The 15,475-nt window shown below is 37.8% G+C and overlaps 1 protein-coding gene and 1 non-coding gene across 4 annotated transcripts in view; one reads left to right on the top strand and one right to left on the bottom strand.

Annotated features, from left to right (window-relative positions):
• EFEMP1 (EGF containing fibulin extracellular matrix protein 1) overlaps nt 1–15,475 on the bottom strand; it is a 59,691-nt gene that overhangs the window by 26,797 nt on the left and 17,419 nt on the right. The gene's annotated exons all lie outside the window — the stretch shown is intronic.
• Nucleotides 2,909–3,015, top strand: LOC116879597. The gene has a single exon (XR_004385064.1). It is a non-coding gene; the product is annotated as a U6 spliceosomal RNA (small nuclear RNA).

Genomic DNA, 15,475 nt, shown 5'->3' with positions numbered 1-15,475 from the left:
TTCAGGAGAAACAATGTAAGGATGGAAAGAAAGGATAGGTTAAAGAAAAAAAGATGAAAAATGTACTATGCCAACGCTAATCAAAAGAAAGTTGGCTTTGTAATATCAATATCAGACAAAGTTGACCTTAAGGGGAAAAGGATTACTACAGAATAAAAAATACTATGTAACGATGAAAGTTTTGGTTTACCAAGAAAATGCAGAAATTCAGAATTTAACTACAGTTAATCACACAGCCTCCATATAGACAAAGCACAGACAGGCAAAACTAAAGGGAAAATGAATGCGTGCAATTACACTAAGACATTTTAACATACCTCTCTTAGTAACCAAATGAAAAAACATATTTTCAGAAATGAATAGAAAATATGAATAACATGATTATAAACTCTGAACTACTTGACATAATATAGAACACTGTATAGAATATATAACCTATTCAAGCACTGAGAGAATGTTAAAAGAAAATGATTATATACTAGCCTTAAGGAAAGTCTAAATACATTTCAAAAATTACAATATACAGACTTTTGTTCCCTCACTACACTGTATATATGATGGAAATGACAATGACCACAACAAAACTAGAAAAATCCCCTTCTTTCAGAAAAGAGGACCTACACTTCCAAACAATCAATGGTACAAGGAAGATAAAACTGAAATTTGAGACGTTAAACTGAATGAAATGAAAATATCCCGTATGAAACCTTGTGGGGAAAAAAATGCCAGCCCTCAAGAAGGAGTATAGCCCCTCCTACTCTCTTTACATCTCCTTCTCTTTGTCCCCACTCTATTCAATTTACAAGAGAAGATTTTCAATTTTCTGAGATTTGTATCTGAGATAGTCTGTTATGAAAGTGAACTTGAGGGATTGGAAGGGCCAGTTAGAGAAGAAAGAAAAAGACTTGAACTTGTCTTTTCAAAGGCAGAACTAGAATAAATGGGTAGAAATTTAAGGAACACAGATTTTAGATTGGGGTTAAGAGAAGAATATGGTCATTGGACTCTTTAATATATTAGGAAGTAGCGAGGTGCCTATCACCAGAAATACGCAAATGGTGCACTGTGGATCTCAGTAGGTGCACTGTGGATCTCAGTAGCAGGTGGCAATTTGACCAGTCATCTGTGTTGAAAAATGATGCTAAGGTGCTGCATGCAAATATGGCTGAGTGTTAATTTTTGAAACTGGATGATGCATGTTCAATGTTCATTGTATTGTACATTTAATTCTGAGTTTGAAAATGTTATTTAAGGGAGCCTGGGTAGCTCCCAGGTTAAGCATCTGCCTTCAGCTCAGGTCATGATCTGAGGGTCTTGGGTCATCTGAGGGTCATGGGCTCAGGGTCTTGGGATCAAATCCCACTTCGGGCTCCCTGCTCTGCAGGGAGCCTGCTTCTCCTTCTGTCTCTCTCTCTATCTCTCATGAATAAATAAAGTCTTAAAAAAAGAGAAAGAAAATATTAATGAAAAAGTTGAAAAACAGGGCACCTGGGTAGTGCTCAGTTGGTTAAACCTCGGACTCTTGGTTTTGGCTCAAGTCATGATCTCAGGATTCTGAGATCAAGCTCCACGTCTCACTCAGCTTGGAGTCTGCTTGTCCCTCTCCCTCTGCCCCTCCCACAGTTCTCCCTCTGTCGAATAAATAAATAAAATCTTTAAAAAACAGTTGAAAAACAAGGGGTGCCTGGATGGCTCAGTCAGTTAAGCGCCTGCCTTTGTTTGGCTCAGGTCATGATCTTAGTGACCTGGGATCAAGCCCTACATCATCAGGCTCCCTGATCAGTGGAAAGTCTGAGTCTTCCTCTCACTCTCCCTCTGTGTTCTCTTTCTCTCAAATAAATAAATTAAATCTTAAAAAAATTGAAAAACAGTTGCTGTCTCCACCTGAATAGAGAAAGTTGTAAGGATTCAACAAAATGAATGAATATGTCTACATTCTCTCATTTGACACATGATGCACATACATATATCTTCGTACTGTTGTGATGTTTACTTTTATACCTTCATAATTTATCCTCTAACATCTGAAAACCTTGCTTTATGATAAAGTATAGCAAGGAAAGATCTTACCTTAAGTGGTTATTTATTTTATCCCTCTTCCTTGAGCAACGTGGCAGTTAAAAACTAGATTTCTTATTCCTTGTTCTGTATGAATGATTTTTTTATAAAAGATTTTATTTATTTATTTGTTAGAGAGAGAGAGAGAGAGAGTGAGCGAGCGAGCACAGGGAGACAGAGTGGTAGGCAGAGGCAGAGGGAGAAGCAGGCTCCCTGCCAAGCAAGGAGCCTGATGTGGGACTCGATCCCAGGACGCTGGGATCATGACCTGAGCTGAAGGCAGCCGCTTAACCAACTGAGCCACCCAGGCGTCCCTCTATGAATGATTTTTTCAGGAAGGAAGACTCTGCAGCTTTCATCATATTAAGGCATAAGGTTATTCAGTGACTAAAATGTTAAATTTGAACAACTATCAGCTTGTGTCCAAATCTTTCATATACCATTACACCAAGAGAGATTTAACTTTTGGTTTTGTTTCAAATTGACACTATGGTTGCCATTTTCCCCAAGTTATTCATGAATTTGCATGCATATTTGAATTTAATTTGCTGATAAATTGTGTTTGACATATGTAGGCTATGGGATATTCCCCACCTGTCTATGTTAAAACACTTTCAGCGTTGTGAGGTAATACCATTCAAATAAGTCCTATGAGTTCAAGGAGTACCTAAAGGCAATAGGGAACTAAAGAAAATACTGTTCAATGAAACTATTGACCCTGTGAGTGTTTCAATCTTAAAGATTTCTCAAGCTAACATATAAAATAGTCTTTGGATTTTTAAGTGAATTGGGGGCATTTTACCTTACATTTACATCAGAGACAAAATTATGTTTGGACTCTACATTCTCTGTGCTCATTTCAGCAGCACATGTACTAGAATTGGAATGATACAGAGAAGATTAATATGGCCCCTGCATAAGGATGACTCACAAATTCGTGGACTGTATATTCTCTGAGATCTCTTTCAGTTTTCAAAATCTGAAATTAAAGCTCATTTTACTGAATTCCTGAATACTGTTGTAAAAAATACTCATTTTCTAGCTCCTACCTCTTCTTCCCTCTCTACCTTAAAATACTGGATCCTGGGAAACCTGAAAAACATGCTCTTGCCTTTTGGGGACCATGATCATATGTCTCTGTTTCTTCTTCCCTTCTTTTTCTTTTCTTTTCTTTTTTTTTTTTTTTAAAGATTTTATTTATTTATTTGATGGAGAGAGACACAGGGAGAGAGGAAACACAAGGAGGAGGAGTGGGAGAGGGAGAAGCGGGCCCCCCGCTGAGCAGGACCCTGGGATCATGATTAGAGCCCAAGGCAGATGCTTAACGACTGAGCCACCCAGGCACCCCTTCTTTTTCATTTTTCAACAGTGGTTTCTGATCTGTAGAATCAAAAGAGGGTCTAAAAATGGACTCATCTTTCAGGATTAAATGGCTTTGTTAGTAGAGTGGGATAAATAGAAAGTTCTCTTCAGTGTTTAAATGCACTACTGTGTACCTGTAAAGTTACAAACTTTCAGGAATTTAGAGTTGCTTAAAGCCTGTTTGGCAGCATAAACTAGAAAAAAATCTCATGGGGAAACATGCCCTGTACACAGTTTCTATGTCTGTAGAATACAAAGGAAGATGGACCTGTGCCAGTTATACAGTTGATATGTTAAAGTAAATGCCAAACTAAGTCAGTCTTTAAGGGCATTTCTTAGCATGCATAAACATAGAAGAAAAAAAAGACTATGTTCTTAGATCTGACACACACACACACACACACACACACACACACACACACACACACATATAATGGTTATTGCACAGAGCATATCCGTAGAATCTATCATATTCCAAGTTTTCAGTTTAGAAGAAAATGGAAAAATTGAGCAATTCATATTGTTAATTTTAAAATTAGCCTGGAATTATTTTTCCCTAGAAATGTAATAATTTGTTTTTGGAAACCTTTAAATTAAAATCTTTGGCTTCAGGCATGTGTGTGGTTAAAGGGGATGACTGTGAGGTGGCCAGAGAGGTGTAGGGATCTCTTTCAGAACTACAACAATCATACTATTTTCTCACTGCACACAATTTTAAAATTCTAAATTTTTTTACTTGAGATCATTTCTTTAGTTTCTTGTGCTACCTTTTTTTTAACCTTATTACACCAAGAATTTATTATACCAAGAATCGATGGGAAGACTTGTCGATCTTTTTAGAAAGTCTGAGAACCACAGAATCACTTTTTTTTTTCTTCTGCAACTCACTGACAGAATTCTGTGAACTGTAACTGAGACAGAAGAGTGGGAAGATCACAGGCTTTAGCATCATTGATCTCAGTTCAAACCCAAGCAACACCACATTTTAGGTGTCTGTTCAGGGCAAGTTCTTTAACCTTTCCAAGTTGTATTGACAAAGTCTGTAAAGAAGAGATAATATCAATTTCATAATATTATTGTGACTACTAACTGAAATAAGACACCTCTCAAATGGTACCTGCTTGACACTAAGTGCTCGAGAAATTGTACTTAACACATTGTGAAATGGCTATAAGTCGGTGTACATCAGGTTGGTATTACTGCTGTCTGCAGAGCGAAGGAAGCAAAACACTGCAGAAAGTCAGGTCTTTCAGTATAATTTGCTATTCATTTGTATGTAATTACCATCTCATCTTCGCTTCCTTGCCCAGTGTCATATTTTGAATGTGGTCTGTTATGACTGAAATCCAACCGGGAAGGACATCACAGCTTTGACTGACTTCCCTTCCTTTGGTGTATTCCAGATGAACAGATAGGAGAATAGGCCAAATCAGCCTTTCTTTTTAAAAGCTATTTCTTATTAGGGAAGTTGCAAACATTCAAACAAAAGAGATATGACAAGGCAAAAAGAAAAATGTAGCATCTTTTGCATTTCATAATATTTTGCCATATGAAAGGACAGTTAATACTATAGGACCCCCTTCATAGCAATGGAATATTAACGTTTATAAAGACTACTTGGCAAACATAGCTTAATTGGAGCTCTAATTAGAACCTATAGGAACTCTGAGAAAGAACTTTTGTGTGAACAAGTTCCAACTATGAAAAAGCTATGAAGATACAAATTTCAGCAGCAATTTTTATTATATTGGCTATGTCAAGGACATTATGGTCATCATCTTTCAAGGCAGTGATGAAGTTAGAAATCAGAACTAAAGGACAGATGGGGAGTGTTTTCGAATGTAGTGGAAATAACTACATTTAAAGTTAGGACAAGTATTTCTGGTTGTTTATTCATAAGGACAAGACTCTAAGATGAAAACATCGATGTCTGACTTTTTGAATGAGCTGGGGTCTCCCCAAAACAGAGTGGAAGATAAAGATGGCAAAAGCACCCTGCTGAGCTCCCAAAGGGTACACAGGAAGATCATAGAAGCGCAAAGAAGGTGGGCCCGAGCTGAACATTGAAAAGGAATCTTTGTGCTTCTTTTCCTAACTTCCTTTGGTCAATGTAAGATCGCTACAGAAAGCAGCTTGTCCAGCTGACTTTGGGACAGCTATTTTCTTGTTAAGAAAGAGCAGTAGCGACAAATTTGCTCTCTCTAGAAAGTCAGCCGCCTTGGATAGGTCTTGAATAGCTGCTCCCAACCACCTCCTTAACTAGAGCCATGTTAAGAGTGAAGGTGTGCCCTTGGCACTTTATCTGGTTCAGGGTCCTAAACACATTTTGCTCCAACTACCGATTTCTGGCATTCTTCATTAGGAAACCAGCTGCTGAATAACCCTAGGTACACATCAGTGGCCTATATAAATTTTATGGCCGCAATTTGTTGAAGGTACCAACTGAGCTCTCCATTGGGTCTGATGCATAAATTCTAGCACCGTTAAATTACAATATGGCAAAGCATAATAAATAACACTCAATGCTTCCATAATATTTATACAATTGTTATTATATTTTTTTACAAGACTAAGGAATGCCATGCCAAATAAGGTGAGTGTGTAGAACTTCTTGTAGCTTCTACAAAGGCTGAGTTGAATTTTGCTTTCAAATTAGTCTTCCAATAAGTTTTAGTACGAGCTTTAAGATGGAACAAACCTCAAGTAGTAAAAATCCTTTAAGAATTATAGTTATATTCTGGGTGGATAAAATCATAATGACCTAGAACAATGCACTAAATGCTGAGTGAATTTTATTGCTGATGTTTTAAACTTTTCTTTGAGCTAAGATATTTTCCCCACTGCATTTTGTTTGGTTAAAAATGTGATCTATGCTATTTTTAGAATAAAATTCATACTTAATTTGTCTCTGTAGCACTAAGTAGAGAATAAAACCTGTCCTAATTACCTACAATGAAATTATCTAACTGGACTAACAAAGTTAGGATTCAGAAATGTTTTGAAAGTAAATGATGTGTTTCCCTCCTCTTTGACCAAAGAGAGTGGACTTCATTTAGATTTGCAGAAGTTTCATGTTTGTATAGGACATCTTTCACTTGGTGCAGATGAAAACTCATTATGTCATTTTCCAGTATCTTCAGGATGAAATCCAAACTTTCTAAATGTGATATGCAAGGCCCTTCATGATTTGATCCTTGCTTACCACCATGTACTACACACTGAATCATACAGAACACTTACTCACTTCTGTCTTTTCCTTAGGACTTTCACAAGGGCTATTCTCTCTGCATGGAACATTCTTTTTCCTTCGTCCTTCCCTTCCTTCATTTGTTAAAGGCTAATTCCCACAACCTCCTTAGAATGAAGCCTGGTGTCACCTTCTCTGGGAAGTCTTTAAAATGAAACTCAAAATGTCACATTGTAATTACTGTCCCCTCCCTCTTAGACTGTGAGCTTTTCAGGGTGGGCATTATAAGCATTTTTATCTTTGTATTCTCAGCACCTACTGTGCTTTGCACACAATAGTTACTTAGGCTTCTTGAGTAGTCCTACAGCTATAAGGATATTTAGTGGTCTTGTGCCATCTCCCAAACTGTAATTAAAAAAGCAAGTGTTAAAATTTCTTTTCCCCATTCTATTCCCAAATCCAGCATAAAACAATAAAGTAAATCTAGGCAACTAACACATCATCCCCAGAAGATCCCACTTTTAAGGAGAAGTATAGGCATTACTACTGCTTATGGAGTGTTTTAGAATTGAAACTTAAATAGATCAATGAACAGAACAGGTGTTTTACCTTTGCAAAATTCTAGCTGTGGATAAGTCTTAAACACACACACACACACACACACACACACACACACACACACTATCATGACTTAGTGAAGTGAGATCTAAATCCAGTTAAAATTCTTTGGATTATTTCATAAGGTAAACTATATATTCTTATGTTTTTAAGTTCTTGCTTTATCAGCTTAGCCGTCCAGCTCTACTCCCAAACAGCCCTTCTAAAGCCCTCCTCCCCTTTTTGTACTCCATTTAAATTCTCATTTTTTTAAAATTCTCATTTCTAATTAAGTAACTGTTAACTAGGAAATGCATTTCCCCTAGCCATGTTGGGAGAACTTTTTGCTCTCCTCTATTTGTAACCAGATTTTTCCTTGGTTCATGCTTATATGCAAAATGGACGGTAGGGGACTTACTGGGGCAAGTGGGCCTTTGTAATTACCTCTTGTCATAATTTCCTGTAATTGTAAACCTCGTTATAATCAGGGCATGACTCTGCCTAGGTTACGTTCATTGCATTTCACAGCATCACAGCCTTAACCATATTAGAAATAAAAGCAATCCCTGTTAAAGGTCTATGTTCAGACATAGTTTATGGTTAGAGACTTACTCTATATTCCTTCTGCCATATATTATGACTAATGACCATTCTACAGTTTAATGGATGTGAACACGAGGCAGAAAAGCTGATTGTCCGTAAGATCACTTAAGGGCTTGTTTAGCTCCTAATTGGTTATTTCATAGGAGCTGAAATTACACCTAAATATTATTAATTGACTATTTTATGTTTACCTTTATAATATCTATGAATAAATACATTGCTAAACAATATTATAAACTGTTTATCCTACTTGGAGTGGAACTTGTTTAGAATCGTCTTCGACTCAGAATCTGACTCATCACTTATTTGCAAAATAGGTGTCTGTTAGAAATGACTTTAAACAAATTTTTATGATCCTGAAAATAGTCCTTGTGGATCAAACTCTTTTTATGCTTATTAGAATTGTTATTTTATGTACAGTACTTGAAAGTTAATGTAACTCTTTTCTGAGGAACTTAGTCACTTTACAAGAAGTCAGATCTGCCCCCATGTCCCATCCCAGCCCTATTAAAATGATTTAACACATTTAACCATATGTGTACACTTATTTTTCCTCTCTCATCCTACAATTTTTGGAGGTAGCATTTTCATTATGTCACTCTTTGCTCAAAATCTTTTCACAAGTTATGACATTACTAAATCTAAATGGCTTAACCAAGAATTCAGGATTCGTACAAACTATTCCCCCCTTTCCCTAAGCATTATTCTGCATATAGGGCATCTACCCAGCAAAGCCTGCCTTTTCTCTTCTCAGGATTATTTATATACAGCTCATCCTTCATGATCCAGATTACATCCACTGCCTCTGAAAAACCCGTTATGGCCCTTGAATGTAGCAAGCAATCCCTCCTCTGGACTCCCACCACTGCTTTTACCATTGACTCCATGGGGACTGAGGCTCTCGACTAAAGTTTTTTTTTTTTTTTTTAGATTTTATTTATTTATTTGACAGACAGATAGAGAGCACAAGTAGGCAGAACGGCAGGCAGACGGAGAGGGAGAAGCAGGCTCTCCGCTGAGCAGGGAGCCCAATGTAGGACTCCATCCCAGGACCCTGAGATCACGACCTGAGCTGAAGGCAACCGCTTAACCGGCTGAGCCACGCAGGAGCCCCTCAACTAAAGTTTTGTTGACCTGAATTGTTAAGCTGATTATTTGTATATTTAATTTTTTTAAAATCCAACCTTACCTTATGCCTGAAAAGTCCTTGCAAGAAAGGGGATATGTCTAGGCATCTAGTACAGTTTGGATACATATTAAGTGAATACACGGATGCATGAGTTGATGAAAAATGACTAAAAATTTAACAAACGAATGCATGAATGGTGCAGATGTCAGAGTATACATGAGAAAATATATCCTAAATTTACATGAACAACTTGGGGTCTGGAGAGGGAAAGGTGGAGTTCTTTAAAGCCAAGGCTCCTGATATTTAAATGATCTTTTAAAGTAGTGGATCCAGCAAGAATGGCCAGAAATAGGCTTTTTTTAGTTCCATATTCCCTCAGTTGAGTCCTGCATGTTTGGGGATTTAAGATCAGCATGAACTTGTGGCGACAACTGACCACACAACGTCCCCCTTTCCTTCTACCCAAGGAGGGATTGTGACCTCATTCTTTGAGAAGCGGATTTCCTCCAAAGCATTCAAGAACTATCCCTCTGAAATACTAAATGAAATGCAAAATGGGGGCAGGATAGAACCAGTTTTGCTCAGAGAGCATGCATAAGTTCTGGGGGAAAAAAGTCATTGCTGAGTTTTATAATTTTTTTCTTTTAAACCTTTGAAAAAAAGAGATCAACTCTGGTTTCAGTTTAATTTAAAAAAAAAAAACAACACACAACAAAAAAACCCCTACATGGCCACTTCTTCAAATTTGTTCCAGATGGATTTAGTCATAGAATGATTGATTATCCACTCAGTGTGAGCTATGTGGTTAAGCTCAGAAACCTACAACAAACTGGTTTAGAGCTGTGTTTCATGGTAAATGGAAGAAAGGATAATCCTTAAGCTGTCATTTTAGAGTTAGTGATGAGGAAAGAGGAATTTAGTGGGGCTACTTATGTCAAGAGAATGTATTAGCAAATGGATGGTTGAATATGAAGAAATCTTATGAATGTAATACTGTTTTTTTTTTTTTTTTCCTTCTCTGGACTTCACGGTAAGGGGAACCGGGGCTGCCAGTCAGATCTGGGGAACCAGATCTGACTGGCAGCCCCCTTGAAGGCTTCCCCAGCTCTTACTGCCTGCTCCGTGGACCAGACCCAGCTCCCCAGGATGCTCCAGGCCTGAGGCCAGACGCTGGCCTCTACCTGGAAGCTGAGGCACTCATTTATCCTAGCCTACTCAGTAGGCCCACAGAGGCTTTTATTATTGGTATCAGAGACACATGGGCAAATCTGGAAACTAATGCTGGGGAGAGTGAACCAAAGAGATCCATACTGCATTCCACACAGAGCTGTAACATGCACTTCAAAAGGCAATTTAACAACATTTCATTTTAAGGAAAAAAAAAACTTCCTTTGGATTTTAATTACTCCTTTTAATAACTGCATTAGCCCTTTATCTATTCTTTCCATCTGGTTAATTTACAATTTAGCTACTAGAATATTTTTTTTAGAAGAGATTGGATGTGGCTGGTGGCTTTCTCTACCTGCCGCCATTTGATTTTACACATTCTCCTATATGTTCAATTTTTTTGGTTTCCATCTTCACTGATTTTTCTGTTTTTGCTCATACATCTTTTCTCTTTTCTTCTTTCCCTTAGAGGGATCTTCTACTCATTATTGTCTCCTTGTTGAAAAACAAGCCACTATTCATGTCTCTTAATCAAGATACCTACTCCTTAGAGTCCTAAGAAAATCCATGTTGGATTTTATGGCTTCTGAATTTCTAAGTCTTATGTAACCTATTTACTGTAACTTAGGTTATGCTCAGCACATGTCTCCTAGTAGACATTTGAGGCAAAAGAAAAAGATGTAAACAAGTGTAAACATAAAAATGACAGTTCAAGGCATGGGTTTTTGACTAGGCTAAAGAAGGAAAAATGTGACCAAAACAGAACAGAGGTTTCTATGGGAGAGATGGAGAACATTTTCCATGACTCCCCAACAAACACACAAATATCACAGATGTCTAGGACAAAAGTTAACATGAAGCAAGAAGAATTTTTATTAAATTTATTCTATATAACAGACCTATAGGTATATGCTAATCTGCAAGAATAAAGGTAGTTGTTCTGTTTGCTTGTAAAGTTTTTGTTTCATGGATATTGTTTATTTATACAGTAGATTAAAGGGGTTTTTAATTATGGAGTTTCAGAATCAAAGGACATAGTCGTAATTAGTTAGGAGTGGTTTTGGAGAAGACTGGTAGTGTTTTAGAAGTTCCAACTCCACGAAGGAGAGAAGGGTGCATTCATTCAGAAGGAGCTGTCAGAAGAGCAAGGTTCTTACATGGTACTCTGCCTATTTCAACCACACCCATCAGGCTATGTATCTGAACGAGTCATCTAGTCTCTTGCACTGCTGGGGAGGTGGGTGCATTTTGTTTTTTAACTCCTATTCTGCTTTTCAAAACTGTTCAAAGTTCTAGATTTAACTCTAAATGTTTGGGCTGGAATCAATGGAGGGGGAGTTTTCATTACAGATTGTGGTAGGCAGCTTCTGACATGGCTCCCAAGGATGCCAGACTTCTGGCATTCATACCGTTGAATGTGGACTGGATCTTGTGACTTGTTTCTAATGAACGGAATATGGCAAAAGAGCTGGGTTGTCACTTTCATTGATTATGTCACAAAAGACTGTGACTTCAGTCTTAGTAGCATTCTCTCTCTTGCCCCCTCAATTGCTTACTCTGATGAAGAAGACTGCCGTGCTGTAAGATGGCCTATGGAGAGTTAGTTATATGTGGCAAGGAGTTGAAGGAGGAAGGACTCATGACCAATAGAGGCAGGAAGTAAATCCTGCCAACAACCACTAGTGAGGGAGCTGGGAAGTGGATCTTTCCCAGTGAAGCCTAGAGATGACGTCAGCCTTGTGAAAGACCCAAAGCCAGGGGATCCAGCTAAGCCACATCTCAATTCCTGACCCAGAAAAAATGTGAGATAATAAGGGTTTGTTGTTTCAAGCCGCTGAGTTTTAGGGTAATTTGTTCTGTGGCCACAAATAACTAGCGTGTAGACTTCCTTATGGTTTCTATGTGATGGATAATAATGCATACACTCAGGAAAGACTGGTTACTTTGGTTGTAAACCTAGTTTGAGTCTGAGGTTGCAAATATCCCCAAATGTGAAATGAACAGACTTGTAGAACTTAAACAGATTGCTCTTTGCTGAAAGGTACTTAGGAAGGCAGGAAACCTTAATTCAGAATCAAGAAAATAGTACAGAGCCTTTTAAAGTTTAGTGTTGGCACCTTTACATATTAAAGCAGTTTATATTAATACATGCAAAAAAGTATATTTACTGTGCACCAAAATAAAAATAACCTCTTTCTTTGCTGGGATTGAAATGGAGTCCTGGGCTATGACATGAACCACAATAATTACCCCTGTCAGTGCCTGCAGAAAAGACTGCCGTGATCAAGCTTTAAAGCTTCAGTGATTTGGTCCAGACTTAAACAACCAGTACTAGGTGTGAACTGTTTTGTCAATAAAGCTTCACGTCTTTAGAACTCGCTGGTTTTTTTTGTTTGTTTGTTTCCGAGTAATTAATGCTATTATAATCACAGAATGCACCTGCATTCTTCCCAGGGCAGATTTTAACTTGTTCTGGTATGTTTTCCTGGTAAAAATACCATCTGAAAGGCAAAGAAGGACTCCTATCGATACAAGCAGTTTAAAGGCCAGGCCCGTATCAAGAGTCACAAAGCTACCATACTTCGAAAGCTTATAACCTAGACAAAGTGCACTCTCTTTACCTCTCTCTTAATTTCTCTCTCATTCCTTTAAAATTGTTTTGAGTAAGAGCTGGGAAAGACAACTTCTTAATTTTAACAGCTGAGAAAACTGAGGCCCAGAGAGGCTAACCGGCTTAATACAGTCAGAGTCACTTAGGGGAAGACCCAGATGGGAACCTTTGTCTCTTGCTGAGTTTCCTGGGGTTTCTGCCACACTTTGCTGCCAAAGATTACTTTCCGGGATCCTCCTGAGCATTCAAGCATAAAAACATTCCACTACAGGAGAAAATTCTGTTAATTAGTAAGCAAAGGAAATATCTATGTATTACAGCTGTAGCTATAACAATGGAATTTACATGGGAGAAAATGAGTACTGACCAGAGGAGAAAAAGATCTTTTTGAAAAATGAACAAACAAAACTCACCACATGCAAATTATCCAAATTATACCACATTTTGCTAAAGGCAGAAAATAGAGGACGAAGAATCACTAGACATACCAGCTTCCTAGTGGGGAGCACAAACTTTCAACTACTGGAAGACAGGTTCTGTATATATATCCACAAAATCTGGAGGCTTTATAGAAATGTGAAATCTCAGGTCTCATCCCACACCTACTGAATCCAAATCTTCATTTTAATGGGCTCCCCAGGTAATTCATGTTGCATTGAAGTTTGAGAAGCACTGGTCTATCACACAAAGCGTACAGAAGATTCTCAAAAACATATTACACAGGGGCACCTGGGTGGCTCAGTGGGTTAAAGCCTCTGCCTTCAGCTCAGGTCATGATCTCAGGGTCCTGGGATCGAGTCCCACATTGGGCTCTCTGCTCAGCAGGGAGCCTGCTTCCTCCTCTCTCTCTGCCTGCCTCTCTGCCTACTTGTGATCTCTGTCTGTCGAATAAATACCTAAAATCTTAAAAAAAAAAATATTACACAACTGAATCGCAAATGTAAAGCCTCCACTAGCCAATTTTGTAAAAACAGCTAAACTGATTTGTTCAGAGTCACCCTTCCTTTTTTTTTCTTCATAAGGTTCTTTTTTGAGGAAAATATGCATTTACGTGTATGAACATAAGTGGAAAGTTGGTAATTGTAATACTGTTGGATGAGATACTTCAGTAGAACATATTTTCAATTAGTGTAGTCTACACTTGCTCATTGCCCTTAAAGCGCCTTTCTCTCCTTTACTCTCCTTTCCAGTTCCATTCTACATCTTTTTTCCTGTCCCCCCATTCTTCTTACAGTTGCTCCTGACTCCCAGGGTAAGAGGAGATTCCTGGAAGAGAAGATTATGGCTCAGCTGTTTGCCCTATCTTGCTTTTTTTCTCCACAAATGTGTGAATACGGTCCTGGCCTAACAGGTGTTCACTTCATTTTTTTTTTTTTTTCTTTTTCCCTAGGTGACTGATTTTCATCCCGAGTGCTATGTGGGGATTGCAGGTAGTGCTGGGGGGAGAGTGTCACTGTTACTTGAGTCTCTCAGCAGAAGAGCTAGGGAAGTCCCATAACAGTCTTCACCATTTCATCCTAATAATATTTGGTATAAATATTTACAATCAGTCAATGAGCAAGCCACACTTAAGTATGAATTTTCAGCAACTGCTGTTACTCAGTTGTGATCTTTGTGGATAAGAGGTTCACTTAACTGTCACAGCAAAGAGAAATTATTTCTTCTCCTTTAAGGGAAAGTGGTGTTTTCTTTCTGCTGAGTAGTGGAATTGACATACCAATGATGTGTCATTTTTAAGAAAAATTTGTAAATGTAGCTCTCCAAATCAAGTACAAAGACGTGGTCTGAACTTGAATCTTCACTGATTCTTCTTTCCTAACTTGAGAACTACACTGAGTAATTAGCAGGTAGTTTTACCCACTTCTCAGAACCTTTATTTGATTTGTTTAAGCTCTTGAGAAAATTCAAAACACTACTCATATTTGATCAGATAATTAATGCAATCTTCCTTGTTGAGGTCTTCCTTATTTTCTCTTGTCACTATAAACTGTTCCCTTAGTATGAGACAAAAAACTGTATTTCACCAAGAAGAACCAGGTATTTTACCAAGAAAAACCATGTTATGACTCTGTAACACTTTTGGTAATGGGTAATTCTGCCTACTCCTGACTTGGATATTATAACCAGATTTCCAACAATTCTTTAAAACTTTCTATTAGAACCCTAATACTGTTTGTCACTGGGTTTTTACACTGGCAACCAAATAGCCCAAGATCTTCTAATAGAGCAATATTCTGATGGTCTATTTGGAGTATTAACCATCTGTGACAGCTTGGTTTATTGAAAACTATGGCTCTGGCATGCTTACACAATCCATTTTCCCGCTTAAATTGAAAAATCAATGAGAAGATTTTTTTAGTTTACTTAGAGTTGAACTCTAATTTACAGTGGTTTTGTTATTTAACATTTTTTTTTTTTTGAATGAGGTGTTCACCAAATAATCTTTCCTGGTATTTCAGAACTATCATTAGCTGCTTAAATTGCACCATGATTAAGTTTCCTTCTTTCATTTAGTTTCTTTTTTTTAAATCATTAGCTTATTTATTTATTTATTTTTCAATCACTGAAGAAGGAAGGTCATGCAACTGAAATTCAGAACAAAGCCCTGCAACTTTACCAGCTTGTGTGGGAGGATTCCCCCCTCCCCACTCTGGGTACCTCCCTGGATTAGGGTTCTTCTGATATGTGAGGTCATGAACTATTTTTACAAAAAAGACCCACAGCTTTTACTGGGAAGTTTAATTAATCATGAATGACTGGA

The sequence above is a fragment of the Lontra canadensis genome, unplaced genomic scaffold, assembly GCF_010015895.1.
Source record: "Lontra canadensis isolate GAN:19392208 unplaced genomic scaffold, GSC_riverotter_1.0 scaffold61, whole genome shotgun sequence".
In the NCBI taxonomy this organism is placed as follows: Eukaryota; Metazoa; Chordata; class Mammalia; order Carnivora; family Mustelidae; genus Lontra; species Lontra canadensis.
This window is presented reverse-complemented; position numbering and strand designations above follow the sequence as displayed.